This window comes from Gambusia affinis, linkage group LG01 (assembly GCF_019740435.1).
Source record: "Gambusia affinis linkage group LG01, SWU_Gaff_1.0, whole genome shotgun sequence".
NCBI lineage: Eukaryota > Metazoa > Chordata > Actinopteri > Cyprinodontiformes > Poeciliidae > Gambusia > Gambusia affinis.
The window spans coordinates 15,628,694-15,643,287 of NC_057868.1; the positions used below are offsets into that span (position 1 = coordinate 15,628,694).

General features: G+C 45.3%; 1 protein-coding gene and 1 pseudogene across 6 annotated transcripts in view; one reads left to right on the forward strand and one right to left on the reverse strand.

Moving 5' to 3' along the window:
* LOC122821076 overlaps nt 1–11,789 on the reverse strand; it is a 33,579-nt pseudogene extending 21,790 nt beyond the window's left edge.
* A 1,891-nt stretch (nt 11,790–13,680) lies between these two features.
* The window catches only part of LOC122821281 (myelin transcription factor 1-like), a 29,502-nt gene continuing 28,588 nt past the window's right edge, over nt 13,681–14,594 (forward strand). For 3 of the 6 annotated variants that reach the window (XM_044099336.1, XM_044099424.1, XM_044099093.1), the window contains exon 1: nt 13,694–13,942. The gene's annotated coding sequence lies outside the window, so the exon portion shown is untranslated. Of the gene's footprint in view, nt 13,943–14,594 lie in introns of all 6 variants that reach the window. The other 3 variants (XM_044099179.1, XM_044099255.1, XM_044099507.1) reach the window with 3 other exon arrangements.

The following is a 14,594-nucleotide window of genomic DNA, read 5'->3' on the forward strand; positions in this document are numbered from 1 at the left end:
CCCATACACCCCACAAGTGGAGCGCACCATAGGATTAGTGAAAAGCTGGATAGCTAAGAATGCTAACACCAGCAGCTGGAGCACCAAAGCGGTGGAAATTGGACAGGCCCTGAACGACAGAAGCAGAGCCGAGAGACCCGCCCCCGCGATGGAGCTCAACCAACGGCCGTTCACCACGAAGGAAGTGGGGCGGAGCTCCAGCGACAAAAAGGAGAAGCTGACGCCCAAGGTGCCATTCCAAGTGGGACAGCGCGTGTGGGTCAGAGCAAGAGATCAGCCTGTGAATGCAGCAGTGAAACCCAAGTTTGAAACAACAGACATAGTCAAGCAAGTACTGGATAGGAACACAGTGTTGCTGGAAAAGAAGGGGATCCAAGGAGTCGAACAGCTCAAGCCAGTTCCTAACTAAAGTGAAACAGAAGCCGGTGAAATGGCCAGTGAATCATGTAATACTCCACCCTATCTCGGACTGGCCACCGTGAGAGGGGTGGTTGTAATTAGAAGAACAACTTCAGGGATTTGGACAGGAAAAGCCCTGAAGAAATTGGAATGGGCCAAAAATGGAATCCTGTCGACGGAGAAAGAAATGGTGATGTGGAGTGGACCTAAGAACTGCTGCCCTGTTTGTTTAACGGACAACCAGCTCCCTACCACCTGGGAAGGACCAGGCCGTGACAAACCCAGGCGACAGGAGGCAACGGCGTTGGTACTGGGCTCCCTGCCGGTCTCTCCGGTCGTCGTCTTGAGCACCCTGTTCTGCGGGAACTGCCGGATAGGCTACCTGCCCCGACTTACGGTGATGGCCCAGTGGGGCTGGCAGGAGGAGGAACTGAAAAGATGTCAATGCATGTGGGACGGCGAGGAACTGTGCTACTGTACTGTCTGTTATGACTTGATTCAGAAGGCAGGGGTGTCTCCAACGGGACTGGCTGAAGGCTGGCAGGTAAAGAGATACTACAGCGCCCTACGCCTGTTTAAGTCGAATGACCGTGCCCGGTCAACTTATGAGAGCCCCATACCAGCACCCCCTTGGTTCCCCGGACCTTCTGCTCCTCCTGCTACTCCGGAGGACCCGTCGGGGACAGAAGAAGGGGTGTGGAAGAAAGCAGAGGGGCCCCATGACGACTTGTGGGCGTCTGTTCAAGCTGCCTGGCCATATGATCCCTCTCGGACGCACGTACCGTTCCTACCGGTAGGCACCCAACATTCCCCAGTAATCTTTCGGGTGTATCGGCCTCAGTTGAGTCATCCTGCTGGAGAGTTAAATCTACTCCCGGATGACACTAAAGTGCAGGCTGTCAACGGGGGGTGGACAGGCCCTTGGGAGCTAACCACCTGGGCGCATCTGATCTTGGAGATCATCAATGACTGCACCATCCCAGTAACGGATCTACCAGACGTACCAAGGGAGAGTGGAGTACGCACGTCGAACGTATATTACTACAACACCGAGCTGGATGGATGGGGCAGTAATGCCTCGAGACCCAAGGAAAAGTCATCTCTTTACTGGGTGACAGCAGAGTCATCTTTCCGCGATGGAATACTGCAGGTCCCTGGAGGCGTGGCTCATAGGGTAAGAACGCCCTCTGATTCAAGCACCACCCGTCAAGTTCAACTGTCAGTGAAGATGGTCATCATCCCTTTTAAGGGGATCTACTCAGTCGGAGCAACAATCAAGACGGTGCCGGATGAACAGGTCTATGCCACCGTGTCCCTTACTGAACCGGAGCCACCTCGTAAGAAAATAAAGACCAACCCCTGGCAGGCACTCACCTTCACATTCCCATGGAAGAAGAAAAATTAGAAATAACGGACCTACAGGCAAGAGGGACACGAGTCGTCACAACTAAAGGTCAGCAAAGAAATGAAAAACGAGATGGAAAGAGATATTTTGTAAGTAAACTATTTAAAGTAGGCACGGGGGCTTGGTCAGGGACTTCAAAAAGAGGGCCTTTTCTGAAACTCCCCCAGGGCTCCGTTTTATTAGATAAACCAAGAGAAGATTTCACTACTTCGTTCCCACTTTCTGAAGCTTATTATTTCCAACATTTGATCTACCTACGTCCAACCGATCTTCAAGACATAGGGAAAGTGGGAGATGGCGATGAAAAGGTGCCGAGATCATGGCACAGCGTGTACTATTTTTCCCCGTCAGAACCTGTGGTCTGGAGGGGGCGACAAATGACTAGCGTGGTGAAACAAGCAGAGATTTCCCCGGACTGCCGGAGACATCTCCCCTGGATCTTCAACACTGTATACTGGATGACAGCAGGAATGGAAGTAAGAATCAGATGGGGACCCCACTATTTGGAGCCAATACAGGGATTATACTGTGAAATAGCGTTGAACGGCTGCATCATCTGGGCATCATCCCCCGGCATGGCTAAAACTCTGGTGAGGATGGAAGGTGACCCGGACCGTTTCATCTTCAACAACACTCGACTGCCGCTGAGACTGGAGATGGACAGGGTCTACCCCAACCCTCCGCATCAAAGGATTTTTACTCCACCACCGATGGGGTACCGCACCCGGCTCACACTGCAGGGCCAATCTTTGTGCACATATATCACCGTTCCAATCCCCGTGGGGCACATGCATGGCGCCTGGAAGGATAAGGCGGTAACAAGTGGTAGTGCACAGGGCCCACTTCCCAGGCCCGACTGTTGGAGGATGTTCTTATGGAAGTGGGTGTGGAGGGGGTTGGAACCAGATCTGCCCTACCCCTCTCCAATATATACCACGCTGCTGCGAGGAAGAAACATCAGACGGGTTGCGAGGAACCCAGCTGCCCAGCGACACACCAACGCATTAAAGAAGATCTGCGTAACTCCAACTGAAGCAGACCCCAGAGAACGACTGATTCATCACATGTTAGAACCAAAATGGAAGACATCCATCTGAAAAGAATGCCTACGACACCAAATCTACTGGCCGACATATCAGCCCCGGAAGACTCAGACGACGACGACTCGGAAACCTCTGAAGGACCCCTGCTACGGAAAACGACTTCGATTAAAGCCAAATCCCTTTGTTGCAAAAGCTTTCTTACGCTCTTCGCCCTGCTAGTTGCTTCTGCTACTCTCACCACTATCCTATACTTCGTTGGAGTTGGACCATGGCAACTTACACACTCAAGAGTCACCTATGGTCACTCCAAGTACGCTAACTTTAATTGCTGGAATGTAAGTACAACATCCATCTTTGTGCCATGGGAAAAAGATACTTCCACCGAGAATATGACTGCCGTATTTGCCAAGGATTATGGCAAAAAGTATGTGGAAAGTCGAGCATATAGCCTGAATGATTCCGACATTGATGCCCTCATGAATCGTACATGGGAGATCTACAACTACAACTTCCTCACTGACGGAGTGCTCTGCTGGATAAGGATCCTGCAACGCAAGGAACGCCGAACCGTCCGATGCAACTGGATCCACCCAGACCTAGGGGTGCCGGAATGGCACTGTAACATGGCCTGTCGACCTTTGATCTTGTTGCCCCTACAAGGATACTGGGATACAGAAGTAGTCTATGCGGCTCCGCATAGATCCTCAGGTTGTCGAACCTGGCTCCCACGTTGGGACTTTTGGGGGGATTATCACCTGAACTGTGGGGAAGATGTTGTCGTCACCAGAAGACCGCCTGTGGTAAGACCTCCAAAGAATAAGACACAACTTCGTCAGGATTCATCAAGTTTTACGAACATCACTGCTTTTCTGATTCGGCAAGGCCCCAGACGATTCATATATCAAACGGACCAGGCAGACTGTTATGACAACAAGTTTAAGTTGCTCTCCAGTTGCTTGTGGAACAAATTTATGAGATGTGGCAGTCAAAATTACATAGTACTAGGCATAGAAGAATACATAACTGTCTCATGGGTTCGCGTGAGAGCTGTGCGAACTGAAATAGAACCCTGGCTAAATAACTCGTTCCCATGGACCTACATTGCAGCAGCCGAGCTGTACTACATTGGAGATTTTCCCGAAGGGACTGCTCGTTCTCCCGACGGGTTAAAAGGACCACAGGTTGCCGACCTGCGCACCCAACGACTCCCAACTCCTGACGATCTTCTCAATGCTCCTAAAGACCAGTTTGCGAAAATCGACAAGTGTGTGGCCAAGAGGATCTTCGACAGCCTCAACGGAACCACCTGGAGGAGGACTCTCTCCTCTCCACGTTGTGACATCTGGCAGACTAATCACGCCCTTTTCACAGTATGGACCTATGAATGCCCCGACCCTGACTTGGTCCCAACAGCAAAGCTCGCTCTGCAAGGCTGGTATGAGGATTATTATCGAAAGTGGGACTGGGAATTTTGGGGATTTCAACAAAGAGAATTTCAAAACTGGGTGTTACCTTGTCTCAGTCAATCAAATAATTATTGGATAAAATATCAGTATGTTGCCACTGTCTACTCCAAAGAAGTCACCATATGGCCCGGAGCTTTTTGGAGACCCGAGCCATATGTGAATCCAAGACCCTGGCGCATGACGTGTCGACGCAATAACACTGAATGCGTCATATCATTGGCCAGGAAACCTTGCCAAATGCTCATAGGTTGGGAAGACTACTGCAAAGACCATTACGCAGAAGAGTATGACACCCATTCATCGGAGGTTACTTGGAGGAAGATCAACGGAGTGTGGCGGAGAGCAATCGTGAGTGGAAAAACATGTACTGATGCGATCCTGGGCTATCACCTCCAGAAGCGCAAAAGCATCCTTAATGCCCCCGTTCCCTTCATCCCACACCCTATCATCGCCATTGCGGAAGGGCATGCATTCCGGAAAAGTCTGTGCCAGGGTGAAGTAGACCATGGGTTCGACTGGGTTGGACCTAACCTTATGTATTCTAACCTTACCTGCTATGTGACCAAAGAGACATGGCAGCAATGTGGAGACGGAAAGAATCAACATGAATGTTACTGGTATGAGGTCCTGGGCTCCTCTGTGGTCACCGTAGTCACCGACGTTGTGGAAGGAGTTGCCGACGTGATAGGGGGTGGGCTCTCTATTGTCGAGGGTTGGATACTCAGTGCCCTGAGTATGTTGTGGCCATACTTGCTAGGCCTCCTGGGCGTTGCCGTGGTTTTGATCATGGGCAAGGTCATCGTGGAGGTGTGGCTGAAGGAACTTTGTCGTTGCAGGGGGAAGGACTATAAGCCCCTCCCCCCCAAGGCGGAGCGTAAATCCGCATAAAAGACAGCTGCTGCTGTGTGCCGCCGAGCCATTCCTCTTCACGGCTGCGGTGGGGACCTGACCTAAAGAACAACCATCATCAGAGATCATGGCATCTAACTCATCTACTAACTCCTCTGCTCCGACATCACTCTTTGCGCCTATTCAAGTGAGTACCGTGGAGCAGATTAGTGTCATCTTTGCCTGGGTGATATATTCCCACACCGGTTTATGGTCTACTGATCAGCCACTAAGGGTGGTTGTCGCTCTGCAAGGGTATATGAAGATCATCCTACGCCCTATCTTTCTCCAAAGATGGGATTGTGCTCTATCCCTCTTTGCTTGTTATTTGATGGGCCGAACCCGAATCAACTGGCGTAAAGGCATCGTCGCAGGCCTCTGGCTAACCATGGATACAGCTGCCATGGTAATGGAGTTGGTGTGTGGAGGAGTTCATGCCACCCGTGCCGGTCCTCTCAAAATCATCACTGCTATCGTAGAGGGGCTCTTGGCCGTCTACATCCTCGTCTACCTGGCACACCAAGCATATTCCATCAAGGGTAGCAGCAAGCGTCGCTGGCTCCAGAGATGGGCGCTCCTGGTCCTTTGGGCAGTATGCTGGGGGGTCCTGGTGATCCTTTACTGGATAAAGAAGACCTCTACATTGCCCCTCATTGCTTGGCTCATGACCTACTCTGCCATATTTCATGATTCCATTCAGGAGCCTCAAGCCCCCATCTACGATCCCCCCGTGATCAACTCCCCATGGCTCGCAGCTCAATCTGGCACACCAGCTTAGTCTAATTTACATCTTTTCCTCTGCTTTGGCATCTTGGCTACATATTTATGTAAATATTTTTTAATCAGTTGCAACTAATCATGAAGTTACCTGGGTTGCTATTTCTCTCTAGGTACCGATCTGCTGTGTGGGGTGTGGAATCCCCGCAGAATCCTATGGATTCCTTTGGGTTGCATCGTCAACTCGGTGGTGTCTGAGTGTGTGCACACTCACTTTAGCTATGTAACGGCTCTCTTCTGCGTCGAAGGGCGTGGGGCCCCGTACATTGCGGCTTCTACATCTAGAAACCTGGAGCGAGACCACAAGATCGTGTGGACCTCTGCCTTGGGCCAAGACGATGACGAGCTATCATCGTCCAAACTGGGCAATGGGCGTCTGTACCCCATAGTTAGGAAATTGTGGGAGAACCAAGTGTCCCGTCGTTGCCTACCTACTCTTCATCTTTTGAATGGCAAGGTGGTGGCAGTGGGAGAGTACATTCCCCCTGTTTGTCCGGTATCTCCGGATGTGTTCGTCGACGTCGGAACCCAAACCAGCACAGCAACACAGGATCAGTGTTCCCAAACTGAGCTACTCAGTTCATCTCACCAACCCTGCCAGACGACTGACACCGGTTCTTCGTCATCCACCTACGAGGAAGAATTCCAGGAGCTGTTGGCGGAGTTATGTCTTCCCACACCTCCCCAAGAGGTGACTGCGACTGGTTCTGCCACACCTCCTCCACCTCGGCTGAGTCCCCCACATCCTCAGCTCCAGCCCTGCTCTACATCTGGCGAGGATATGGACACGGATGACTGGCTCCCACCACCATCGAATCTTACGGAGTACAACGTTGTGGATGCGTGGACACCGTCTCCTTCTCCTACGGCCGTCAATGAAGGGGATGTTCTCTTTCTTTGCTGTGATGATGGACTGGACAACGGCCTTGACCTCTTTTGAGTAGGTCTGTGCGAGTTCTGCTGAGCACTGTCCAATCTCAAGGAGGGGGTGTCAAGAAATCTGGTATGTAAATATGAGATCTGTCCAGGCTCATGCAGAACAACGGATCATAAAGTGCCTAGGAGATTGCTGCAGCCCTGTATGTTGATTAAAAATGATTGCTTATTGTGTACTCTTTGTATGAGAATGTGTTCTCTGTATTCTATTAATGTTGTAACGAGAAAATAGAATCGAAACATCTAATGTACTAATGTTTTATATGATTTTAATGATTGAAGTAACTTGTATGATTAAAAGTTACATACAGAATAAGGAGAAGTAAGGTTGGGGTGTTGAGGCTGACACATACTGTTGTTGCAACTCGGAAAGTCCCAAAAAGTCCCAGGCTATGACACATACTGCTATAGCAGCTCGGAAAGCCCCAAAAAGGCACAAACACATAGTTTCGCAATAGGGTCATTGTGTCTCAAGCTGGAGTCTATTGCTCTCGGAAAGTCCCAAGATTCACAAGCACATTACCTCACAAGTGAGTCATCGTGCCCAAATTTGCAGATGGGCGGGTTGCGCAACTATGAAGCAGCGCACAAACTGTTCTTTGTCTCTCTCTCTCCCTCCCTCGGTGTACTCCCCAGGGAGGGAGAAAAAGTATAAAACATGAGACCGAGGTGATCGTTGTTCTTCGTCCTCAGCGCTGAGACTCGACACAAGAGCGGCAAGAAGACCAGCAGAGGACTACACCCTGGAACCAAGAAAAGCGCCTCACTAGGAGGACAACGGAGCTCCTCACGCCGGACCAAAGGACAAGTTCCACTGACCCAATCTCTTGGTTCCTCATTGGATTTCCACACTCTGCACTCAACTCCACGATCCCAAAATACATCGCAACGGACTTGGGGAACTGAACAAAAGTCACAGGATTGATCAAGGGCTGTTCGGCTGGATGAAGCAGACAGTTCATTTTGTTTCGGTTCGAAGAGGATTTTATGATTTAAAGTCAAAGACTCTGACCAAGGACTACAAGGACTCCTGTTGCCCTGATCCAATCCCACCGATGAGTATGAGATTCTGCCACACAGCCTATTCGATAGATAGATGACAGTGTAGGGAAGTTTTTTAGAGAAAGGTTGAATTAATCTAAATTTTATTAATTTCTTTGTATGGTAATCACAAATTCTGTATGCCTGTCATTTTCCCCTGCTAAAGCTTGCTTAATACATATATCTTAAAAATTCTGATTAGGTTGTGGACATTGAAATTAATTGAGTCATTTGAGTTAAAGTTCTTCTATTTATAGTAAAATCAGTATGCATGATTCTAGTAATGTGGTGGCTTCAGACTTTCCTTTGGTGAGAGTAAAATAATGACCCTGGGACTTAAATCTTAGTCACTAAAAATTATCTAGCCGTTACCAAGTGCACGTTACGACAGGAAGAGAACTACCGTTAACAGAAGTGGTTATTGGAATTATGCAGCTGTGAAGGCTACTCGGTTGATTGTTCCTTAACTGGAAAGGGTCATAACTTCTGGATAGGAGGTAGTTAGTGCTAGACGAATCTCTTCCGCCACCAGTTTAAACAGATTATCTCCTATAGACTTTGTTCAGGGTAAGACCCGGGTCTTAGAGATTTTCCGGACCTGTTAGACAGAGAACTGGTTCAGTAGTCAGCCCGAGGAGTTGTGAGGAGAGGGCGGGGCTGGCTATTGCGCAGTAACAAACAATATATATATATATATATATATAGATATATAGATATATATATATAGACAGCTATCCCGACACTGACCACATTTATGTAAACTTTTGAATTCAAGGAAAAAATTTATTCTAAAAATAATCTTTTTGAAACGTTTTCTGGCATTTAGGAAATAATTTGGGTAATTCTAACTACCATAAAACAAGAGATGTTTGATCAGATTTAACTTCAGACGAGGAGGAAAAAATGTATACGTGTCTTTTTAATCAGTGTATATAAATATCTTGTTTCAACTGTCTACTTATAATGAAACATTATAATAAAAGAAAGTCAGGTTCAAATTAGAATTGTACTTACAGGTTAATGACAAATATAGTGTAAAAATGTTTATTATTTTACTTTGAGATTGGAAGGCCTCATTGCCATCACCGTAAACTGAAGTTTCTCACCCGTTCTCTGTGAGATTCAGTTCTGGACTGTGGCTCTGTGTTTCACTGGATCAGTCAGAAGAAACATTGACAAATCACTTTGAACCTACAGTTCTCACGGATATGAGTAATTTGGTACTTACCTCGTATTTTATTCCAGGTTCCCATGTCGAAAAAATGCAACTCTCTGAAATAAATCAAGAAGACAATTCTTACAAACTTTCAAGGTAATCTCTATTCTACATATTGCACTTTAAACTTCAGACAATTTATTTCTGAAGTTTAAAGAAACTTCAGAAATAAAGTTTCTAAAGACTAAGTAGCCTTTAGAAAAGTATGCAAGTTGAAAGCTTAATTTGTAATATCTCATAAACGAAAAGCTGCCCAAAAGACAATTTTAATGGTAACTTAGCTGATTAACATCTGGATGACTTAAAAAATATTTTTTTTAATATCTCAGATACCAAAGCAGCACAAACGGAGCACTAACCACTCAGTCTATTTGCTGAAACCCTTCACATGGGTGGGCTGTCAGCTTCACTCAGCTACAGACAGAGAGACCACAGAAAAACAGTTGCAATATTGGCTATATAATTATTCATAGCCAAAATTGGACTCCTACTAAAGCACAAAGAGGTCAAGCAGTGCTTTAACCAAAAAAAAACAAAAAAAAAGCCGTGTTGTTTTGTGCACTGTTCTCTCACCCAATGAGAAGGTAGACGAGGATAATGCCTGAGAGGAAGAGGCCTTTGTTGCTAGAGTGTCTGCAGAGCAGGAGACCGAGGTAACAGATAATACTGAGCAGCAGCACCCACACCATGTGCAGCTCCAGGAACAGGAACAGGCCATACATTCCGATCAACGTGGACGCGACGTGCTTCACCGCTGATCCGACTCCTGGGTGATGGAAACAGCAAAGCAATAACACAAGACTTCATTCTAAGTAACTCATAGAGATTCCAGACATTAGATTTGTTACATAATTTAAATGCAAAGAATTGTACAATGCTGCTCAAATAAAGGCAAGATGTACTGGTTGAGCATCTTTCCTTTCATTGTTTTCAGTCTTGACAGAAACAAGACAAATCAAGACGATAAATATGGAATTTCAAAGGATCCTTGTTTATGTGTTACACAGAGGGGCAAAGAAGGAACAGGTGTGGAAAAGGCAAATTAAAAGCAAAATGTGTGTAATTACACAAACATTGACATAGGAACCAGTAATACCAACCTAGCCTGAAGCAGACTCTGCAGATGAGACAGAGAAGAAGCAGCCTCCACACCTGCTGCAGGCTCTGATGTAACGTAGTGAAGCCACAGCTCACAGCCAGCTCCTGCCACATCATTACCCTGGTGCTTAAGTCCATCCTTTACCCAAACACACACACACACATATTAACATTCTATCTTCACAAAGATTTTGCATTGACTTTTCCAAACCCTGAACCTGACCTGAAATTCACCTAATCAAGATCATCATAATTAGGTCAAGTGGGTCAGAGATGGAGTCTGTGACTCTTTACTCACGGCGTTGGGGTTTAGATGATGTCACCATATGACCACAAAATGTCAAATTTATTAAGATTCACCAAAGTGCTGTACAGAAATAAATAAATAAACTATTTCTTAAAAAAATAATCAATTTTAAAAAATCATTATAAAAGACTCATATTTATTATTCTAGATCTTTATGTAAATGTGTATGCTATTATGGAACTAAAACAGTGTCAATATTCACAAATGCGCAGAAAGAGATTCACAGAAGACCTACCATCATTAATTGACACATGCTGCCCAAAGGTTTGCAACCAGCTCCTATTGCCCTGACCGTGAGAAAGTAGTGACCTCCTCCCAGTGTCAGAATCTCACTGAAAAAAGAATTGCATTTTTTTCTGTCGCTTCAATATGTCTGCTGTAACTGATGCATATAAAATAAGTCAATAGAGTTTCATTTATATCTTTGTGTCATGCGATTTTCTCTCGGGCAGCTGGTGAGAGAAAAAGTAGCTCTTGGTCTCAGAAAGTTTGAGAGTTTTAAAGGAATAGCTTTTCTAAGCTATTCCTTAAAAAAAAAAAAAAAAAAAAAAAAGACTTTATTTTAGTATTTTTTGTTATACATTTTATCCTATTTCTACTTAGCCTCCATTTCTATCCTATTTCTTCACAAATGCATTCTTAGGTTTTCAGAATTTCTTCTAACTTATAAGACTTTGAATTTCACGTACAAAATGATATCATCTTCAAAGAATTGGAAAGTGTTGCTGGCAGTGAATTTTTGTAGGCTCCCGTGTTTAAGATAGTGGTTTTGTACAACCTGTTAAACCTTTTTTCCTGTTATAATCTTCAATAATTGTCACGTATCTACCCTTATTTCTGCTATGTTTTGTGCCCTTGTCAGATCTGTCTCGACTGTTTAGTAATTCGCTGATGTTAAAAATATAGTGTTCGTTACAAATAAAGTTCGGAGGTGAAAAAAGAACAAGACTCGCCTCTCTTCTCTGGAAGGGAAACTCCAAGGTTTCCCCTAAAGCACGGGATAACTCTCGACCATAAGGTCAAACCAGATGTTCCCAGCGGTCTCGATGAAACCTACGAAGTTAGATATTCCTCTGCGCTCACACTTATAAGAGTTTTGCATAAGCCTCCTTTTCGGAGCATCCCGAATGGCTGCGGCGGGACGAACAACTCAATGTTTCGTGGGTTCGTGGATCCGCACCAAATCATGGTGCGAATCTTCACCGGAAATAACGTGATTTTCCATCACAGGAAAGACGTCATCTATGTTTTGGGAGAAGAGATGTCATGAAAATTCACCCATTCGGTATGTGCCGGACAGCGCAGGAGAAAGTGTAGCGATGGCCTCCGGGCAGGGTGTGAAAAGCCGCATTCTGTTAGCGCCAGAGTATTCTGCATTGTGCCTCACTAGTTTTGTTGACGCTGTCTATGCGTCAACGCGAGCGCCATATTGTGAGTGGCATTGGCCGCTTTTGAAACAATACAACGTGCCAATAGAAGGGGTTTTCTGAAAAAAATGAAAATAAAATACATTTTATTATCGAGTTTTTCTCGATTGTTTACACACAATTACTGGTTCTTGAGACACATTGACCACAGAATACAACTCACACAACTATCCCCTGAAGTTCTGCTAAACTTCAAGGACTATTTCTGCTTTATATTGAGATTGCAGTTCTAAAACACTTTTTTTCCCTAATACACACAACTTTCTGCATTTGGACCAATGTTCATGAGGAAAATCTTTTGTTTTCACAAGGAACACACTGCCAGATTCTCAGTGATCTACTCTGCACACTGATCCATCACATGGACTAGCTGTCACAAACGCATGCCCCTTCTCCAAGCTGTGGAAGATGCATGTGGAGTTAGAGCAGATGATGCTTTTCATGGCTGGATTGGCTCCTAAATGTGCTAAAAATATAACACATTTGTTTTAAGAGTGTATAGACAGTAGACTCTACATACCTGGACTAGATAATTCCCAACTAAAAGCTGAATATTTAAAACCAAGTTTGTGATTTGTGAAACCTTTATTTGATTTGTGAGACTTCAATAAAGAGCGATTTCAGCCCATTTTATTCATCTGCACCACATGTGAACTGAACTCCTCCTTCCCTGAAGTTTACACTTTTTGCTGTTAGTTCCACTTTTAACATTCTGTTTTCTCTTTTTCTTTTATCTTCAGTGTAGCAAGATTTGGTCTTGTGTTCTGGTTTTTTCTCTGATACCTTCATGAAGGGGGGCATCAATTGAGATAATGCTTCCAACAGCTTAATGTTCTCTTCATTCTGGTTCATATTGAGATTTTATCTAATTATAATGACATTTTCTACTTATAATGAGATAGCTATCTCATTATATTGCCATACTATCCCATTATATTGATATACTATCTAATTTTATTGCCCTATAGTGGTGACCGGCAGAACTCCATCTCCGCCAACCAGTCGCCATCATCATGTTCTTGAGCCGTTCCTGCACCAGTCCATTAGGACCCTATAGCCACCAGCCAGCGTTGAGAAAAGGATTAGTCTCATATTTTTCTGTCAATAAACACAGGCGTAGATCTGTATGAATTGTAGAGCTAAAGGAAGAGAACCAGCAGGCTTCCTGTTCAAAGAAGGCGAGGCTAAGGTGATGTCATGAACTGACCATGTGAATATGATGAGTGCTGGTCAGCTAAGACAGAGCTAAAGTCTCAGGCAGGTTGGAGCTTGTGTGTGCAAGTCATTTCACCTTGATGTTTTATGGCAAAGGGTTCAAGATTCAAGGTTTGGCCATGCCAACATGCTTTTATGTACTCAAAGGAATTTGATAACTTTTGACCTTTTTAGTGATTATGAAACCTGCATCTCAAAAGATGTTGGAAGAGTTTGCTGATAGACAACATTTAAAAGAGACAAAATGGTTGCTTTGATTCAAAATGGATGATTCTTGTGGGGTTTGGACCATGATGTAAGGCAAAATGTTCTCAAAAACTGCACACCGCCGTCAACGTAGTTTTCTCAGCCGGACCCCATCCGCCCAGTGCTGGATGGCTCTTTAAATACTGACATGACGTCACAGACTGGGCAGGGGAAGTCCCAACCACGCCAGGCCTGCATCTTTCCTATCCGCCTGCAGGGGGCAGTAGAATCAGCCCTCTGTCCGTGGTGCTGAAAGCAGAATCGGCTCTGTCCAGGGTGCTGGAAGGCTCATGGGGCCTGGACCTCATCCGTGGACACCACTGGAGAATTCAAAGTTTTGTGCTGTGTTCAGGTGCTTTGCTTTTGTAGGGTTTTTTTTGTTGTTGTTGTTGCGTGGAACATCGTTACCGAGGGCGACAGTCCGCCTCCCTAGATATGTCAAGGCGGAGGGGGAGGGGAGGATTGTAGTGTGAGTAAGGTAAGGCTTTGGTTCACCAACAAAGAGCTCTTTTATTCTCTGTTCTTATCTGCACTCTAACAGTAGAGATGATGTTGGATTTCATAACGCGCAGGGCGGAGGTGACACTAAACGGAATCATGCGTTTTCTGCCCAGTTTTGTTTTTGAGAGCCGACAAGGCTCGATCCAAATATGCGTACGGTCATTGCTTTCAAAAGCGTTTTACTATTGGATGGTCTTTATACTCTGCTTACTGTTTTGGTCTACCGCTAACACAAAGCGTGGGGAAAAAAAAAAAAAACTGTAAAAAGCCGCGATTGAAATATTTGTTCAGAATGACAGATTAGCAGAGGGAAAGGCCTGAGCAGGCCTTCACGTCTCTGTTGTCAACGCGCTGAACGCCTTCACTCTGCATGTGCGTTTCTCATGTTTCCTTTTGTGTCACAGCGCATCAGGCAGCAGGCTACCCGCAGTCAGGTGCCGTCAAGCAGCCGCTTTTCATCCAACTGCATTTAGAATGTGTTTTTTTTGTTTGTTTGTTTGCTTGTTTGTTTTTTCATCTATTATCGATTCTGGGAAAATTCAGCTTGGTTTATTCGTCATGGTTTTTTAAATTATTATAGATATATTATTATTTTTATGCTTTTACATTTTCTTCACCTTTGATTTGAT